At 39.0% G+C, this 21598-nt stretch overlaps 1 pseudogene; it reads right to left on the bottom strand.

Moving 5' to 3' along the window:
* Positions 1-19880: 19880 nt before the first annotated feature.
* Positions 19881-20194, bottom strand: LOC118654116 (annotated as a pseudogene).
* Between the last annotated feature and the right edge of the window lie 1404 nt (positions 20195-21598).

Genomic DNA, 21598 nt, shown 5'->3' with positions numbered 1-21598 from the left:
AGGCACAGGACACGTCCGTTTATACCTCCGCCATTTTCTCCTCCTCCCAGAATATTATTTTTGATAGTATATCAAACCTGTATAGTAGTATTTTCTTAAATATTACTTAAAACTTGGAATTTGAAATTCTCAGCATAAATTTTGTAATCTGTTGCTTCAAATTTCATTTCTCTATCTTGCACTTGAGATGTGATTTTGCACCTACATGAGTTTCTACATCACACATTGGTCTCTTGAAGAATATAATTGTTCTCAGAATTAAGCAGCACCCCCAAATTTATAAATTTCATAACATAAAAAAATAGTTACTATCACCCCTGATCATATTCAAAAAATATGTTTGTAGTGCAAGTTATCATGCCATGGCGACACGGGCAAGTTTTCATAAATTCTAATTTGTCTTGAATAATTAATTTTTGTCGATGGGAAAACATATTCATAATTGTTTCTCTTTGAGTGAAAGATTCATTGGAATTTTTGAGAATATATCTGCAACATGCCCACAACTGAATGATTGTAGCCTCATTGTTAGTCATTCCCTTAAATGAAAATTATTTCATGATAAACAGTTTGTCCTTTTCTTCTTTCTAATTGGACACCATTGTCTTCTTTCTAATATGTAAGAAAAAACTTTCATCTTTTCATTGTTAAATATAATGTTAGCTATAGTCTTCTCATATGTGGTGTTTATGTTGAGATATGTTCCTTCTCTAACCAATTTTTTGAGATTTTTTTTTTTTATCATGAAAGGATGTTCAATTTTGTCAAATGCTATTTCTGCATCTATTGAAATGGTCATATGATGTTATCCTTCATATTATTATTGTCGTGTATTATACTGCTTAATTTGCACATGCTAAACCATCCTTGCATCTGTGGGATAAATTCCACTTGAAAATATTGTATGACCACTAAAATGTATTGTTCAATTCAATTTGCTATTATTTTATTGATGATTCTTACATCTATATTCATCAAAGATAATGGCCTGTAATTTCTTTTCTTGTATTATCTTTGTCTGACTTTAATATCAAGGTAATGCTGGCCTCATAAAATGAAATTGAAAACATTCTCTTTACTTAATTTTTTAAAATTGTTTCATAATGTTTGCTTTTAATTTACCTTGAAATATTTGGTCAAATTCACCAACAAAATTTGTTGTTAATAAATATACAAAATAAAAATAAATAAATTGTGACACCAAATGCAAAATAGGGGTTCTAAAAGGGTAATTTTAAAAATATGATCAAGTTAAATTTTTATCAACATAAAATGAACAACTATATAATATGATGTATATGGGCCTCATGGCAACTATAAAGCTAAAACATGAATTAAATTAATAAAATATATAGAGAAAATAAAACATACTACTATAGGAAATAATTAATTTACAAAGAAAGGCAGCAGGAGAGACAAAGAAAAAATAGGTTCTATAAAACAAATAATACTATGCCTTAAGTAAGTCCAAAACTATAAATAACTACTCTAAATGTAAATGGATTGAATTTTCTAATTAAAAGACGTAGAGTTGCTAGATGGATAAAAAATATCATGGCCCAATTATATGCTACCTATAAGAGGCTCACCTCAGCTTTACAGACAAAAGTAAAGTTAAAATGAAGAAATGGAGAAACATATTTTATGCAAGTAGAAAACAACCGGAGAGCAGGGGAAGATATACTTAAATTAGACAAAATAGATATTAAGCCAAAAACATTTACAAGAATATTTATCAATATTCCCCAAAATTGGAGCACCTAAAATAAATTAAGCAAATACTAACAGATTTGAGGGAAGATATTGAGAACAGTACACTACAAGTTGCAAACTTTAATAACCCAGTTTCAACAATGGATAAAGAAACTATACAAAAAATCAACAAGATAGATAATACATACATACATACATACATACATACATACATTAAACTTGAACCATACAAATCATACTTTAGTCCACATGAACTTAATAGACATATATACCAAGATTCCATCCAACAGTAGCAGAAACATTCTTCTCGAGCACAAATTAAAAAGAATTCTCCAGGATAGATCATATGTTAAGTCAAAAATAAGTCTTAATAGATTTAAGTAGATTAAACCACAATGTAATAGTACCTATAGAGTGCTGCAAAAGAACTTTAAAAGTGATTTTTTTTGCAATAAAATATTACATTTAGAAAAAAGATAGATCTCAAATAAATTAACTTAATTCCTCAAGGAACTAAAGAAACAAGAATAAATTAAACCCAAAGTTAACAGAAGGGAGAAAACAACTAAGGTCAGTGCAGAAATAATAAAATAGAGAAAAAATCAATACAAGGTATCAACAAAATTAAAAGATGGTTTTTAAAAAAGATAAAACTGAAAAACCTTTTGTTAGACCTACAAAGACAAAAAAAGAGATGGATATAATAAAATAAAATAAAAACATAGGAGGCATTAGAATGACACTATGGAAGCACAAAAGGTTAAAAGACACTACTGTGAACAAATATATATCAACAAATTTGATGACCTAAAAGAAAACCAGCTCGCCAAAACCGGTTTGGCTCAGTAGATAGAGCGTCGGCCTGCAGACTCAAGGGTCCCAGGTTCGATTCCGGTCAAGGGCATGTACCTGGGTTGCGGGCACATCCCCAGTGGGAGATGTGCAGGAGGCAGCTGATCGATGTTTCTCTCTCATCGATGTTTCTAACTCTCTATCTCTCTCCCTTCCTCTCTGTAAAAAAATCAATAAAATATATTTAAAAAAAAAAAAAAAAAGAAAGAAAACCAGCTCTTCCAAACATCCATGGTTAACTTTCCACCATATTACAGTATTAAATTATTCTGAATTTGACTATATACTGACCTTTCCCAGGGTGTTTTGTATTTTCAGATGAGTAATTAACACCCTTTCATTTTAGCTTCAATAACTCCTTTCAGAAATTCTTGTAAGGCTGCTCTAGGTATAATTAATTCCCTCAGCTTTAGTTATTCTAGGAAAGTGTTTATCTTGCCTTCATTTTTTAAAAGTCAGCTTTACTGGGTAAAGTATACTTAACAGTTTTTTTTCCCATTAAGTACTTCGAATATAACATTCTACTTTCTACTATCTTTTGTTCTTTAAGGTTTCTAACTAAGAAATCCACTGATAGCATTTTAGTGGTTCCCTTGTAATTTACAGACTTTTTACTTGCTGCTTTTAAGATTGTCAACTTGTCTTTGATTTTTAACAGTTTAATAGTGTGTCTTGTAGTGAATCTCTTTAAATTTATTTAGTGATTTATTTGATGGTTCATGAGATTTAGATATCCAAATCTCACGCCAGATTAGGGAATTTCTCAGCAATTTTTTTCTGTTATTTTTTTTTCTCAGCAAATTTTTCTTTAAATAAGTTTTTGCCTCCTTTGATTGTCCTTTTACCGAAACTCCAATGATTCACAAATTAATACTTTTAATGCTTAGAGCTCATGCAAGCTTTCTTCACCCCTTTTTTCCTTTGTTAACCTCTGATTGCATAATTCCAGAGTTCCTGTGTTCATTCTCACAGTTTCTTCTAGTGATGTTATTTATTGCACTTTTTATTTCATTTATTTTATTCTTTATCTCCAGAATTCTGTTTGATTCTGTTTTATAATTTTCATCTTTTAAAGTTACTTTTTCCTTGTACTATTTTCCTAATTTTCTTGAATTGTTTTTTTGGTGATTTTTGTAGTTCGTAGATTTTTTAAAAAACAAACAAACAAAAAAAAAAACAACAGCTATGTTTAAATTATTTAGCTGTTCGTTAACTTGGATATCTCCGTGTCTTTGGTTTTGATTACAAGGTTATTTGTGATCTTTTTTAGCTTTGTGTTTGTTTGGGGTTTTTTCATGTTCCATGGCATTTTATGTAATGTTCTGTACGTTTGAAGTAACAGTCATCTCCTCCAGTTTTTACTAACTGCCATGAAGGGCGAAATATATACCTAGTCCACAGTTCCTGTTTCCTTTTATGGCAGAGTTCTTAAGATTGTATGACTTCTCTATGTCCTGAAACACATCCAGCTTAAAGCTGACAGCTTTTATTTATTTATTTATTTATTTATTTATTTATTTATTTATTTACTAAAGCTGTTGCTAAATCTCAAGTTTGTGGTCTCTCCCTGGCCCACAGATTTGGCTGACTTTCTGCATGTACTCAGTATTTTGTCAAAGTCTGCTCATGCCACCATTGGAAATATGCACAGGGGGATAGCTGCAGGGTGGGAGAATGTTTAGGTGAGTCATGTTGGGCATTGTATTGTGGTGACACTGGTTAATAAAATTACATAGGTTTCAGGTATACAATTCTATAATACATCATTTGTGTATTGTATTTTGTGTTCACCACCCCAAGTCAAGTCTCTTTCTATCACCATTTATCCCTTATTTATCCTCCTCCACTTCTGCTTTTAGAATTCTTCCTTAGTCTGAATTTGTCTTTTGATAATAAGATTTAAATGTTTTTCAATGTGGGAATTAATAAGTTTATTATACTTGAAGTTTGTTGAGTTTTTTGGATTTGTCTTTTTGGGTTAATGTTTTCCATATAATATGGGAAGTTTTCAGCCATTGTTTCTTAAAATAAAAGTTCTACTCCTTTCTCTTTCTCTTTTACTTATGGGACTCCCATAATGCATATATTATTTAATTGTGTTTCACAAGTCCCTTTAGCTCTTTTCACTTTTTTTTCCTTTTCTACTCAGACTCAATAATTTCAAATGTCTTATCTTAGCGTTTGCTGATTCCGCCCCCACTCATTCTTCTTAAAACTACTGTTTAATATCTGTAGTAATTAGAAAAAAGTAATTATATTTTCCAATTCCATAATTTCTGGTTGTTTTTATCATAATTTTTATATATTTATACTTTTATTTATTCATTTGTCATGTTTCTAATTCCTTTATTTTTTGCTCACATATTTGTATTTTTTAGTTTTTAAACATATATAAGACATTTTGAGTCTTTGTCTAATTCTTTATTCAGGGATGGATTCTGCCAATTTCCTTTTTGTTTTTCCTTAATTGAGCCATGTTTTCCTGTTTCTTCATTGTTGGGGTCCAACCCCAGCAGGTCCAGGGGTCCCCAAAGGTGTGGACAGAGTCGGCGAAGAAGGAATGACACGGAGGCAGCGTTCAGTTGATCAGCATGGTTGGGTTCTCTTGCCTGGTTCTATTGCCAGGTTCTGTAGGTTCTCCAGCCAGGTTCTGTAGCCATGTTCCCTTGCTAGGTTCTCCAGTCAGGTTCAGTCACCAGGTTCTAGTCAGGTTCTCTTGCCATGTTCTATCCAGGTTCTGTAGCCAGGTTCTGTCTCTAGGTTCTTCAGCCAGGTTCCATCTAGTTTCTCCAGCCAAGTTCTGTAGCCAGGTTCTGTCCAGGATCTTTTGCCATGTTCTCTCCAGCGAAGTTCTTCTGTCTCTAGGTTCTGTGTAGGTTCTGTGTCTAGGTTCTGTGTCCTGTTGTCTTGTTACATCTGTATTTATACCAGTTGATTCCAATCCTATCAATCTCTATTCCAAAGGTTAGGGCGTTTCTTATCTCCATTCCAGGGAGTAAAGATTATGTAGCTTAAGCATGATTGTTCGTAGTTAAAGTGATTAATTACCTGCTGGCACTTAGTTAAGGGGTTTTATTCCCTCCCTAACTTCAGGGGAAAATCCCTACCTGGGGAAACAACCTTTCTCAGAGAGGTGACCTTGGTTAAAACACATAGTGCCAAGAAGGTGAGCAAACATATTAAGAACAGTATGCCGTATATGCCAGGTCCCTTGAAACAGCAAGGATGGACCGGCTCCCGGCACTTCATATGGCTTATTATATTGGGTTGTCGTTTTTTGTCGAAAATTGGACATTAAAAATAATAAAGTCTCACTTTGCAGACCATCTCTATGTTGGCACAATTTTTGTCTAGTTCACTGAGTGTACTCTTGGTTTTGGAATCAGCCTGAAGTGAAAGCTTAAAAGTTTTCTCATTTATTGTTTTGTTTTTCTGATCACATGCTTTGCCTAGACCTATACTTAGTTTATAAAATTCCCCAATATACATAAGTAAATTTGCATATCCTTTAAAAACATTTTAATGCTGACATTATTGCAAGTAAAGACCCAGCGTGCGAAATCGCGTGAGACCCAGACCTGCCCTGCATGAGCCCTGGGCCCCACACAAGCCCCACCAGCCCTGTGCGAGTCCTGCCATTCTGCGTGAGCCATGAGCCCCACCCTGCAGCCACAAGTGGCTCATGGGCCCGAGGGGAGGGACCAAGAGGTGCTCCAGCACCTCTTGGTAACCGGTTGTTTGGTCATTCCGCATTAGGTCGTAATGGCCACAGGCCTTGTATTATAGAGATTTCTAATGTGCTTATTTCTCTATTGAGTGTTTACTTCATTTCTGTAGATTTTTCACCATTTTCCAGTACTTCTATAAAATTACTTTAGCTGGCTTATGCTTGTTATTTTATTTTTCTATGAGATGAGAAGTATTTGGAGCTTCTTTACTCACCATTTGGCTGACATTACTCCTTCTTTTATCTCTTCATTTATCATTAGTGTTAAAAATTTATTAAAATATTTATTAATTTAGAAATATTATTTCCCCCCATTTTATTTTATAAACTTTTCAAAATCTACAAACCACACTGATGGCAATTTCTTAATTAAGATGACACTATATTGTATGATAGTTTTCTAGAGCACAACATTTTTTATTGCCAATTTGTTTCTAATATGGTTCTATAAAATTCCACGTGTATGCTTTAGCCTGGAATTTTAAACCAAACAAAACTATTACAATTCACATAGAATTAAAAGCAGTTTTCAGTTCTACTTATGGATTTATATTGATAATATTCACCACATTTCCACTTATATATGTTACTTATCGTTTTTACTGAGACATAATTAGCACATAAGAAAATCATATTTTTAAATATATTTTATTGACATTTTTACAGAGAGGAAGGGAGAGGGATAGAGAGTTAGAAACATCGATGAGAGAGAAACATCGATCAGCTGCCTCCTGTACACCTCCTACTAGGGATGTGCCCGCAACCAACGCACATGCCCTTGGCCAGAATTAAACCCAGGACCCTTCAGTCCACAGGCCAATACTCTATCCACTGAGCCAAACCAGCCAGGGCAGAAAATCATATTTTGAGTGGGCAATTCAGTGGGTTTAGAATATTCACAATGTTGAACAAACATCATAATTGTCTAATTCCAGATATATTCATTACCCTCAAAAAAATCCTTTACCACATCATTTTTAATACTCATCTATGTTGTAGCATGAATCAGTATCCATTCCTTTTTATGGCTAAATGATATTACATTGTATAAAACACCTTATTTATTAATTAATCATTTGATGTTTAAGGGAGTTGTATCTACTTTTGTAGATCTTAGTAATAATGCTGTCATAAACATTTTCTTTTATTATTTATTTACTAGAGGCCTGGTGCACAAAATTCATGCACAGGGGTGTGTGTGTGTGTGTGTGTGTGTGTGTGTGTGTGTGTGTCCCTCAGCCCAGCCTGCACTCTCTCTAATCTGGGACCCCTCGAGGGATGTCCGACTGCCCAGTGGGATAGGGCCTAAACAGGCAGTCGGACATCCCTCTCACAATCCGGGACTGCTGATTCCCAACCGCTCACCTGCCTGCCTACCTGATTGCCCCTAACCGCTTCTGGCTGCCAGCCTGATCACCCCCTAACCACTCCCCTGCCAGCCTGATCGATGCCTAACTGCTCCCCTACCGGCCCAATAACCCCCAACTGCCCTCCCCTGCCAGCCTGATCTATGTCTAACTGCTCCCCTGCTGGCTCGATTGCCCTCAACTGCCCTCCCCTGCAGGCCTGGTCCCCCCCAACTGCCCTCCCCTGCAAGCCTGGTCAACCCCAACTGCCCTCCCCTGCAGGCCTGGTCACCCCCAACTGCCCTCCCCTGCAGGCCTGGTCCCCCCAGCTGCCCTCCCCTGAAGGCCTGGTCTCCCTCAACTGCCCTCCCATGCAAGCCTGGGTCACCCCCAACTTCCCTCCCCTGCAGGATAAGTCCCCCCAACTGCCCTTCCCTGAAGGCCTGATCTCTGCAACTGCCCTCCCTGCAGGCCTGATCCCTCCCAACTGCCCTCCCATGCAAGCCTGATCCCCCCAAATGCCCTCCCTGCAGGCCTGGCCCCCCCAAAATGCCCTCCCTGCAGGCCTCCCCTCCCAACTGCCCTCCCTGCAGGCCTGATCCCCCCCAACTACCCTCCCCCGTAGGCTTAATCCCCCCAACTGCCCTCCCCTGCAGGCCTGGTCCCCCCAGCTGCCCTCCCCTGAAGGCCTGGTCTCCCTCAACTGCCCTCCCATGCAAGCCTGAGTCATCCCCAACTTCCCTCCCCTGCAGGATAAGTCCCCCCAACTGCCCTTCCCTGCAGGCCTGATCCCTGCAACTGCCCTCCCTGCAAGCCTGATCCCTCCCAACTGCCCTCCTATGCAAGCCTGATCCCCCCAAATGCCCTCCCTGCAGGCCATGTTGTGGCAGCCATCTTTGACCACATGGGCGTGGCCATCTTGTGTGTGGAGTGATGATCAATTTGTATACTGGTCGTGACTAATTAGCATATCTGGGCTAATTAGCATTTCCCTCTCTTATTATATAGAATTTGTTATTAAATTTATTTGGGTGACAATGGTTTGCAAAACCATACAGATTTTGTTTAAAAATCAATAAAACATCATCTGCACACTGCATTGTGCACCAATTGTCCCTTCATGTGTAGTGATATACCATTTTAGTTCCAGTTTACATTTTTTTCTAATGGCTAATGTGAGTTGAATTTTGTCTCCTGCCCCATAAGTAAATTATCTTTCTGTACCCATTCCCCCTACCCATTGCTCACATATACCTACCCCCCACCCTCCTTTCCCTCTGGCTATCACCACAGTGTGTGCGTGTATATATATATATATATATATATATATATATATATATATATATATATCTTCTTAATACCTTCACCTTTTTTCATCCAGTCCCCCAAAGCCCCTCCACTCTGACAGCTGTCAGTCTATTTCATGTATCCATGTCTCTGTTTCTATTTTTTTCATTAGTTTATTTTGTTCATTAGATTCAACATATAAGTGCAATTATATGGTATTTGTCTTTCTCTGACTGGCTTATATCACTTAGCATAATCATCTTAGGTCTAGCCATGCTTTTGAATGTTTAATTTTTAAATAAAGCTGCAAACCACTTTTTTTCGGAATGACTGTAGCATTTTACATTGCCATCAGAAATATATGATTAAACAAGGTATTTTCATCTACTCCGGCATTTGTTTTTGTTAAATTTTTAATTTTAACTACTCTGATAGTTAAAATTTATTTGTTGAAGAACTATTCATCAATACCACAGAATTTAATTGCATTTAGAGATAGGGCCTTTAAATTGGCAAAATGAGATTATATGATTGGGCAGGAATCTGATATGGCTGGTGTCTTCATAAGAGGAGGGAATACAGATGCAGGCATACACAGATGAAAGACCATGTCAGCAAGCCAACAAGAGGCCTCAGAAGAAACCAATCCTGCCAACACCTTTATCTCAGACTTACAGTGAATTGTGAGGATCTAAGTTTATCTTGTTTAAGCCACCCAATCTATGGTACTTTGTTTTGACAGTCTTAGCAAACTGAAAAAGATAATGAAATTTAATATATTTTCATGTGTTTATTTGTCATTTGTATATCCACTTTAGTGAACTATCTCTTCAGGCCTTTTTTACATTTTGTAATTGGAATTTTTATTTCTTTGACTTATTAAGTATTAAGAGTTCTTTATATATTCTATATTCCAATAAGTTGAATATGTGATTTGATAGTATTTACCCCCACTTTCCAGGCTGTTTTTTTTTTCCTTTTACAGAAGGCCTTCTATAAAGCAAAACTTTTTAAATTTAGTAAACTCAAATTTATAGATTTTTTATGGGTTATATTTTGGTATCAAGATTAAGAATCCCCAGTTGTGTTAGACTGCCCAGTGTTCTCTTATGCTTTATTTCTAAAAGTTTTAATGTTTGTGTTGCTTTTATCTTTATTGTTGAAAGTGTTACATATGCCCCCTTTTTTCCCCCATTGACCCCATCAAGCCCACCCCCACACCCTGCCCCAGGCCTTCACCACAATATTGTCTGTGTTCATGGGTTATGCATATATATACATACAAGTTCTTTGGTTGATCTCTTCCCACCCACCAACCCCCCCATCCCCTCCTTCCCTTTGAGATTCAACAATCTGTTCCATGGTTCTATGTCTCTGTATCTATTTTGTTCATCAGTTTATTTTGTTCATTAGATTCCACATATGGGTGAGATCATGTGATACTTGTCTTTCACTGATTGGCCTATTTTGCTTAGCATAATACTCTCCAGGTCCCTCCATGCTCTCTCAGTGGGTAATAAGAGATCCTCCTTTTTTATTGCTGCATAGTATGCCATGGTATAAATGTACCACAGCTTTTTTATCCACTCTTCTACAGATGGTCACTTGGGCTGTTTCCAGATCTCAGCTATTGTAAATAGTGTTGCTATGAATATAAAGGTACATATGTTCTTTCTGATTGGTGTTTCAGGCTTCTTAGGATATATTCCTAGAAGAGGGATCACTGGCTCAAATGGCAGTTCCATCTTGAAGAAAACATGGGCAACAAAATATCAAACATTTTATGTAGCAAAATTTTCACTGATACAATACCTAGAGCAAGAGAAACAAAGGAAAAAATAAACAAATTGGACTATCCTATATAATAAAAGCTTAATATACTAACTGTCTGGTCGTCTGGTCGACTGCTCAAACAATCAAAACGTAATATGCTAATTATATTCTAAGGCTGCTCAAATACTTGCTATGACGTGCACTGACCACCAGGGGGCAGATTCTCTGACCAGTAGGTTAGCTTGCTCCTGGGATCTGGCCAATCAGGACAGATATGCCCTGGAGCCCTCCCGCGGTACTTCCTCGGCTGTCCAACCTCCTGTGTCCTTCCCAGGCCCCAGTCATGCACCAGTGGGGTTCTGGACTGTGCCCTCTCACAATCCAGGACCCCTCAGGGGATATCACAGAGCCAGTTTTAGCCCGATCCCACAGGCCAGGTAGAGGGACCCCACTGGTGCATGAATTCGTGCACTGAGACTGTAGTATCAAAATAAAAGGCTTCTGCACATAAAAATAAAACAGCATCAAAATGAAAAGGGAGCCCATTGTATGGGAGAATATATTTGCCAATGATACATCTGATAAGGGGTTAATATCCAAAATATATAAAGTACTCATACAAATCAACAAAAGGAAAACAAACAACCCAATAAAAGAATGGGCAGAAAACCTAAATGGATACTTCTCCAAAGCTGACAAAGAGATGGCCAAGAGAAATATAGAAAAATGTTCAATGTCACTAATCATTGGAGAGATACAAATTAAAATGACAATGAGGTACTACCTCACACTTGTCATAATGGCTGCCATCAATAAGTAAACAAATCAAGGGCTGGTGAGGATGTGGAGAAAAAGGAACCCTAATACACTGCTAGTGGGAATTCAGACTGGTACAGACACTATGGAAATCAGTGTGGAGTCTCCTAAAATATAAAAAAATGGAACTGTGTGGGGGTTTTTTATTTTTTTTTAATTTGTATTGATTTCAGAGAGAAAGGGAGAGGGAGAGAGAGATAATAACATCAAAGATGAGAGAGAAGCATTGATCGACTGCCTCCTGCATACCCCCACTGGAGACTGAGCCCACAACTCAGGCATGTGCCCTTGACTGGAATAGAACCCGGGACCCTTCAGTCCCCAGGCCAATGCTCTAGCAATTGAGCCAAACTGGCTAGGGCTGTTTTTTTGTTTTTTACATTTTATTTCTTATTGCATTTTGAGATAGATTTTGTGTATGGTGAAAGGTTTAGTTTGTGTTTTATTTCCCTCCCTGTGGATATCAAATTATTCTAGCACCATTTTTTAAATAAAGGTTATCCTTTCTCCATTAAACTGGTTTTATATCTTTTTCAAATATCAGTTTGGCATATTTGTGTTTATTACTTTTGTTTTCTTTACTCTGTTATATTGATCTATGTATCTATCCTCCTTCAGTATTACATACTTTTGATTGGTATATCTATATAGAAGGCCTAACAGATAGAGGTGATTTGTACTATTTTATTATTCTTTTTGATAATTGATTCATGTATTCTATGGCCTTTGACATTTTATGTACTAATAAACACTAGAGGCCCAGTGCACAAAATTTGTGCATGGGGGGGGAGGGTTGCTCAGCCTGGCCTGCACCCTCTTGCAATCTGGGACCCCTTGGGAGATGTCTGACAGCCAGTTTAGGCCCGATTCCACAGGAATCCCTGCGGGATCAGACCTAAACCTGCAGCCAGACATTCCTCTCACAATCCGGGACCACTGGCTCCTAACCATTTACCTGCCTACCTGCCTGATTGCCCCTAACCACTCTGCCTGCCTGCCTCATCACCCCTAACCACTCGCCTGCCATCCTGATTGCCCCAACCACTCTGCCTGCCTACCTCATTGCCCTTAACCACTCGCCTGTCTTATGACCCTAACCATTCTGCCTGCCTGCCTGATGCCCTAACTGCTCGCCTACCTGCATGATCGCCCCTAACCACACTGCCTGCCTGCCTGCCTGATCACCCCTAATTGCTCGCCTGCCTGCTTGATAACCCCTAACCACCTCTGTCTTGGCCCCTGACACCCAGGCTTCATCTGGAAGGACGTCCAGAATGAAGTCCGGAAGGTTGTTTGGCTGTCCAGTCTAATTAGCATATTATGCTTCTATTATGATAAATTATGAGCATGAGCGGAGTTAGAAGCAGGATTAGGCAGACAGAGTAAGGGGTGGAAGAAGGAGTAATTGTGGAGCTAGCTGAAACCACAAAATGTTTTGCAGAAAAACAGGATGTTTTGAGACAAGGATGTTTTTCTTGCAAGCACAAAATAAAATGTTGCAAAAAGGCCAGTTACCAATCAGAGAGCGGCACAGATAGACAAAGTAGGCCTTTAGCAGATATAAAGGAAAGAGCAGAGTGTTCAGGAAGCAACACATTTGGATCCCTTCTCTGATTGGGAGGTCTGTGTTTGCTTGCAATACATTCCTGCCAAGTTTGAACTTCTCTGGTCTGAGGGAGGCTTCATTCTTCAATTCTGTAAGACACGACCCCAGGAAGAATTCCTGCTTGCCAGTTCCAGTATCTACACTAATAAAAGACAAATATGCTAATTGACTACCTTTATGACACCCAAGTCACCCCACCAGCCAATCAGAGCAACTATATGCAAATTAACCCAATCAAGATGATGGCCGGAAGCCACAAAGCTGGAGCAAGCAGGAGGCTTGGTTGCCCCGGCGATGGAGGAAACCAAGCTTCTCGCGTGCCCTGGGCTGCTGTGGCCTCCAAAAAAGGCAACAAAGTTTCAATTATAGAAGCTAAATAAATCCCAGATACCTGCTTCCAGCCAGCCTCCACTGGGAGCTTGGGTGGCTGGGGCCTGTGGCCAGCCTGCAAATAGCCATCAGCCCCTCACCCAGGCTGGCCAGGCACCCGAGTGGGGACCCCCACCCTGAAGGGGCTGTGGCCAGCCTGCAAACAGCCATCAGCCCCTCACCCAGGCTGGCCAGACATCCCAGCAGGGACCCCCACCCCGAAGCGGTTGTGGCCAGCCTGCATACAGCCATCAGCCCCTCACCCAGGCTGGCCACACCCTCATGGGGTGAGGGTCCCTGCTGGGGGGCTTGGCCAGCCTAAAAACGGCCCTCAGTCCCTCACCCAGGCAGACCAGGCACCCCAGCAGTGACCCCCACCCTGAAAGGGTAGTGGCCAGCTTGCAAACAGCCATCAGCCTCTCACCTAGGATGGCCACATCCTCACAGGGTGAGGGTCCCCACTGGGGGCCTTGGCCAGCCTGAAAACGGCCCTCAGCCCCTCACCCAGGCTGGCCAGGCACACCAACAGGGACCCCCACCCTGAAGGGGGTGTGACTAGTCTGAAAACTGCCCTCAGCCCCTCACCCAGGCTGGCCAGGCACCCCAGTGGGACCCTCACCCTGATCCGGAACACCCTTCAGGGCAAACCAGCCAGCCCCCACCCATGCACCGGGCCTCTATCCTATATAATAAAAGGGTAATATGCAAATTGACCCTAACAGCAGAGTGACTGGGAATCACTGGTCACTATGGCACACACTGACTACCAGGGGGCAGACGCTCAATGTAGGAGCTGTTCCTTGGTGGTCAGTGTGTTCCCACAGGCGGAGCTCTGCTCAGCCACAAGCTAGGCTGATGGCTACCAGTACAGCGGTGGTGGTGGGAGCCTCTCCTGCCTCCTCAGCAGCACTAAGGGTGTCTGACTGCAGCTAGGCCTACTTCCCGCTGGCAAGTGGACATCCCCCGAGGGCTCCCGGGCTGCCAGAGGGATGTCTGACTGCCAGCTTAGGCCCAGTCTTCCCACTGGCAAGTGGACATCCCCCGAGGTGTCCCAGACTGCGAGAGGGCACAGGCTGGGTGAGGGACCTTGCTGAGTGCACAAATTGTTGTGCACCGGGCCTCTAGTTAATTATAAGAAGCATGTCTATGTCTACAGAGATCTTTTCTGGGGTTTTGATTAAAAAATGCATTAGACCTATAGATAAATTAGATTTTACAGGTTTGCCATATTATATCATCCAATCTATGAACATGGCATGTCTTTCATTTAGTTTTCTATTTGTGTCCACATTTTTTATAATTTTTAACTTATAGATCCTGTGCTTGTTTTATAAAATATACTGGTGGCCCAGTGCATGAAATTCATGCACAGGGAGGTGTCCCTCAGCCCGGCCTGCACCCTCTCTAATCTGGGACCTCTCGAGGGATGTCCCACTGCTGGTTTAGGCCCAAACCAGCAGTCAGACATCCCTCTCGCAATCTGGGACTGCTGGCTCCTAACTGCTCACCTGCTTGCCTGCCTGACTGCCCCTAACCACTTAGCCTGCTGGCCTGATTACCCCCAACTGCCCCCCCTGCCAGCTTGTTTGCCCCCAACTTCCCCTGCTGCCAACTTGCTCACCCCCACCTTCCCTCCCCACCAGCCCACTCGCCCTCAACTGCCCCCCTGCCAGCCTGCTCACTCCCAACTGCCCCCCCCACCAGCCTGATCACCCCCAACACCCCCCCACCAGCCTGATCACCCACAACTTCCCTCCCTTCTTGGCCCCTAACTGCCTCTACCTTGGCCCTGCCCCCATGGCTTAGTCCAGAGGAACGTCTGGAAGGTCTCCTGGAAGGTCTCCCAGTCTAATTAGCATATTACCCTTTTATTAGTATAGATAGAGGCCTGGTGTATGGGTTGGGGCTGGCTGGTTTGCCCTGAAGGGTGTCCCAGATCTGGGTGGGGGTTCCCTTGGGGGGCAGGGCAGCCTGGGCGAGGGGCCTGTCGTGCTTTGCAGGCCATCCATGACCCCATTGGGGTGGAGGTCCTGACTGGGGATGGTGTCAGCCTGGGTGAGGGGCTGGGGCAGTTTGCTGGCCAGCCACACCCCATTCAGGGTGGGGTCCCTGCTGGGGGCACTGGCCAGCCTGGGTGAGGGGCTTATGGTTGTTTTCAGGCTGGCCACGCCCCCCAGGGGGGATCCTCACCCCATGGGGGCATGGCCAGCCTGTGTAAGGGGCTGATGGCCGTTTACAGGCCCCTCCCTCAACGGACGGCCTGGGTGACCCAAGCCTCCCATGTGCTCAGGCTGGCTTCATGCCCATCGCCCACAGGACCCTCTTTCAGTGGCTGCTCCGGCTGGCTCCATGGCTGCCACCATCTTTGTCCCACTAATTTGCATATTCCCTCCTGATTGGCTGTGGGGGCATCGCAGAGGTATAGTCAATTTACATATTTGTCTATTATTAGTATAGATACCTAAGCATTTAAATTTTGAAGCAATTATAAATAATGATACTGTGTTTTCAATTTCAGTTTTCATGTTTATTGTTAGTATACAGAAATGTGATTTTTGCTAATTAGACTTGTATTTGAAATGATTAGGATATATGTATCATTTGATCCTGAAGACTTGGAGATAATTTTGCAGAAGAGTCTGTCTTAGTTTACAGATATATTTTCTTTTACAAACAGGTGCACTATGACTGAAACATCTACACTAGAAAGATCTTGGGGCTATTACAAAGATGTATATTACCCTCAGGAAGTATACAAGACTGCTGTTAAACTGATTGCTGTTAAAAGTTACATGGTTTTACTCACCATTTGCTATGAACAAATGGTAGGAAAGAATAGAAAATATTAATTTTTCAATTAGTCAATTTTAATCAATGAGGGTATTTAAACTCATAATTTTTAAGGGACATATTAATATGCTCTGTAACTGTAAAGTATCTCACTAATGTAAGTTATTACAGTTATTGTCAATAAGAGGAAAAGGAAATGCACTATTTTAAGCATGGCATTAAATTATAAGCTATATGAATTCAGTAAACCTGTTAGCATTTTTAATTTTATATACCCAGAGTTTGCCAAAATGTCTTTCATGAAATGGAGATAAAGAAATATTTGTACAATGATTTATTTAGTGAATTAAAATAAAAATAGCTACTATTTATTGAGTTCATGTTATGATGGGAACTATCTGAACTAGTTTATATTCTCCTTACAAATCTTTCTTCCTCATCATTGAACTTTTTAAATATGGCACCAACCTATATTTACACATTTGTTCAGATCTCAAATCTGGAATCCATCTTTGATATCTTTATATTTCAAACTTCCTGTATCTCACCAACCAGGAGTTAATCTTGATTCTACCTACATCCATTCCATAACTACATCTATATAAGCCATCCATTCTCCATTGCCTTGACCATCAATTAATTGAAAAAGTTATCATTTACTATTTCCTGAGCTGTGGGAAGTCTGATAAATCATCTAACTTCTTAACTATTTCCTCTATTAATCTATTTTTTACCCAACCGAAAACAAGGAAACATTTTTAACATAAACATTTAGCCATGCCTATCTCTTATTTAAACACATAATTGTCTCATGCGAAGTCCTTAATATGGCCTATAAAACCCTATGGATTTTAAACCCTAAAACACAATGAATTTTCAAAATAATAGAATTTTACATAGGTTCAGCTCATTCATTATTTTATATTTCTAATTTCATTTTCAATCTTAACTAAGTCTACTTTAACCAATTTATTTTCTGCTCAAGTGTTCACAAATAACATTTCCTGCTCCTGTTATAAACTTAAACCATTTAAAAATTAAATCACTATTCATATTTCTGGTTTACACTTAAATATCATTTATTCCAAAATAATGTCTTATGCTCCCATAGAAAGTAGTTATCCCAGCTTTCACTCTCATCACACAACTCCTTTTTTTTCATATTCACTTAATTCAATTTATATTTGTACTTCATTCTGTGTTGATTTGTTTAATGTCCCTCTCTTCTGCAGAAAATAAGCCCTGTGAGGGCAATGATACCACATGTTTTATATATCAAGGGTCCAACAATATATCTTGCACGTAGTACCACCTTAAAGCTATTTATCAAATGAATTATTCCTTCTAATCTTACAAAGTAGATGTCATTGTTACAATTTTACATTAGAAGAAACTGAGAAATTCAGGTATTCCCAAAGTTACCTATCTAGTAGAAGTTTTTCAATATGTTTTTTATTGATTTTTAGAGAGAGAGGAAGGGAGAGGGAAAGAGAGATAGAAACATCAATGATGAGAGAGAAGCATTGATGGGTTTCCTCTTGCACGCTCCCCATTGGGGAGCGAGCCCGCAACCCAAGCATGTGCTTTGACAGGGAATCAAAACAGTGACCTCTTGCTTCATGGGTCGAAGGTAAACCACTGAGCAATTCTGGCTGGGCTAATAGAAGTTTTAAAGTTCTTTTCATTAAACATAATATAGTCATTCAGTAGCATTGTAAAACAAATAGCTGGGAATAATGCAATTGATAACATAATATAGAATATTTTTACTTGTTTGCCTAATCAGGTTCCTTATAAACTCAGTTGTCATTAATAAAGTACTTTAACTATATTTCTGATAGTAACAGACAAATAGGGGAAAAGGGTACATAGAAATGTCTAAAAGAATGAGTATTAGGTAAAAGAATGAGTATTAGGTGAAAGAAAGTGTTTAATTCTAATCAAATGCTTATTGTCACAATGAATTTTCAAATTAATAGAATTTTACATATGTTCAGTTCATTCATTATTTTATATAATTCTAAAATCAATCCTGTGATATATGAATTTCTTTATTATTAGCACATTTTATGTATAAAGAAGTTGAGAAACTTGTTCTTGGTTCCAAATAATAAGTGTTAGAATGGAAATTTGAAATTAAAATTAAGTAGTCCAAAATGTTTTTAAGGCAAATTCATAGGGCTACTAACACATCTGAGTTTGGATGTTTCTCTCAGAAAAGGGTAATTTATCTTAATAAAGTAGTCCAAACCACAAGTGAACAGCTGAGAGAGCCAGTGATGTTTTGTTTTTTTTAAATCTTCTAATTTTTAATTTTATTGCATTATTAAAATTTTATTATTTTTTACACTATTACACATGTCCATTTGCCCCCTTTGTCCCTCTACTTTCCCCCATCCTTACTCCCCCTTCCCTCTGGCCATAGTTATTCTGTTGTATATGTCTATGGGCTAAGCATATATATTCTTTGGCTAATATCTTCGCCTTCTTTCATCCAATCCCCTCTCTCTGCAACCCTCTGAGAGCCATCAGTCTGTTCTATGTATCCATGCCTCTCTATTTTGTTCATCAATTTATTTTGTTCGATAGATTCCACACATAAGGGAGATCGTATGGTATTTGTCTTTCACCCACTGGCTTATTTCACTTAGCATTGTTTTAATTTTTACCTTTACATTCCTAGTACTTGGAAAAATGATCTGTATTTAGAAAGTACTATGTAAATGTTGTTAAATAAATATTTTAATGTATTAATGGTATATACCATTCATAAAAGTTTTAAATTAATTTTATTTTACTCAGTGATATATATTATAAAATACTCTAAGGCAACCATCAACAAAATGAAAAGACAACCCACTAAACAGCAGAACATATTCACCAATGATATGTCTTATAAGGGGTTAGTATACAAAATGTATAAAGAATTTATACAACTCAATACCAAAAAAAAAGAGAAAAAAACCCCCACAAACCAATCCAATTAAAAAATAGCCAAAGATCCTGAAGACATTTCTCCAAAGAGGACATACAGATGGCCAATAGACATATGAAAAGATGCTCAATGGCATTAATCATCAGAAAAAAATGGAAATTAAAACCACAGTGAGATATATCACCTCACACCTACCAGAATGGCTATCATCAAAAGACATATGGTAACTAAGTGTGTAAAGAAACATAACCCATATCTATATATGCTGTCTACAAGAAACCCATATTAGAAGAAAAGACTCACACGGGATAGGGGAAAATTTTTCATGCAAATGGAAAAGAAAAAAAAGTTGGGTTGCAATACTCATATTTGGCAAAATAGGCTTCAAAATGAAGGCCATAATAAGACACAGTGGTCATCTTCTTTTTTTTTTCCAGGTTTTAAAACGTTTTATCTGCATATTAAAAAAATTGTGCATTCCAATAATTAAAATCATTTGAACAAAAAAAAAATGGCACTCTGATTAAACTGCATTTTACAGCCCGCAGGACCCCTTGGACCAGCTTGGTTTTAACTCTAGATTTCACCCTCATCCCGCTCAGCTCGTTCCTTCCTCAACATGCAAGTTGTCCCCCTTCCCAGCCAGCCAGGCAGGCAGATGGGAGCGGCAGGTGCAGCCTTCATTGTCAGTAGTTCTGACGTGAAAAGGGGCAGCACAGTCACTTAAACTGATCCAACCTCTTTGCATCTTACAAAGTTGAACAGCTAAAAGAAGAAAAATAAGAAGGCAATGCTTGTGGAATGTAGAGTGCATATTGGTGGTGCGTGCCTCATTAGGATTCGCCTGCTTGCTTCTCCTGTTCAATCGTTTCTTTTGAAGGCAGTGGATTTTTCTCTTGCGTTTCTGTCTTCTTCAATTTCTACTTATCGAATTTCTCAATCTCAGCCATATCGGGTTTGTCAGACATGGTTGCAGAGGACTCCAAGTAAGGTGCGTGAACGAGAGAAGTCGAGCTGCTCAGGGACAGCCGCCGAGTCTGAAGTCATCTTCTTAATACCAAAAAGGATTGATCCAACAAGAAGCTATAATCCTGGTAAACATATATACATACAACAGTAGCACCCAAATATATAGGAAAATCACCTGGAGGACTTAGAAGGAGAGATCAATAGCAATACAATAATAGTAGGGGACTTTAACACACCACTGACTTCACTGGATAGATCTTCTAGACAAAAAATAAACAAGTAAACAACAACCCTAAATGACACACTAGATCAGCGGTTCTCAACCTGTGGGCCGCGACCTCTTTGGTGGTCGAATGACCCTTTCACAGGGGTCGCCTAAAACCATCCTGCATATCAGATATTTCATAACAGTAGCAAAATTACAGTTATGAAGTAGCAACGAAAATAATTTTATGGTTGGGTCACAACATGAGGAACTGTATTTAAAGGGCCAGAAGGTTGAGAACCACTGCACTAGATCAAATCAATTAAATAGACATATACGGGGTATTTCACTTCAAAGCTACAGAATATAGATTCTTTTCAAGTATACAGGGGACATTCTCAAAGACAGATGACATGATAGGACACAAACTAAGTCTCTAAAAATTCAACAGGATTGAAATCATATCAAGCATTTTCTCTGATCACAATGACATAAAACTAGAGATCAACTACTATAAAAACACTCCAAAACATTCAGACACAAGAAGTCTACATAACATGTTATTAAGCAATGTATGGGTTACCAATGAAATCAAGGAAGAAATAAAAACATCTTGGAAACAAATAAAAATGAACACACAACAACCCAAAACCTATGGGACACAGTGAAAGCAATTCTATGAGGGAAGTTCACAGCACTACAGACCAAACTCAAGAAATACGAAAAATTAACTATCTAACCCTATAAATTAAATATCTAGAAAGAGAACAACAAGAAAAGCCCAGAGTAAGTAGAAGGAAGGAAATAATAAAGATCAGAGAATAAATACATTTATTCAGAGAATAAATAAGCAACATAAAGACTAATCAAACAATAAACAAACAAAAGGTCAATGCAACCAAGAGCTGGTTCTTTGAAAAGATAAAAAAGATTGATGAACCTTTAGCCAGACTCATCAAGAAACAAAGAGAGAGAACCCAAATAAATAAAATTAGAAACAAAATAGGTGGAATAACAATGGATATCACAGAAATACAAAGGATTGTAAGAAAATACAAATGAACAACTAAATATGCCAACAAGCTGGACAACCTGGATGAAATGGACATATTCCTAGAAAAATACAACTTTTCAAAATTGAATTAAGAAGAATCAAAAAAATTGAATAAGCCAATAAGAAATGATGAAATTGAAGCAGTAATAAAAAGAC

The sequence above is a fragment of the Myotis myotis genome, unplaced genomic scaffold, assembly GCF_014108235.1.
Source record: "Myotis myotis isolate mMyoMyo1 unplaced genomic scaffold, mMyoMyo1.p scaffold_m19_p_4, whole genome shotgun sequence".
Taxonomy (NCBI): Eukaryota; Metazoa; Chordata; class Mammalia; order Chiroptera; family Vespertilionidae; genus Myotis; species Myotis myotis.
Note: the sequence above shows the minus strand (reverse complement) of the source record. Positions and strands in the feature narration are given on the sequence as shown.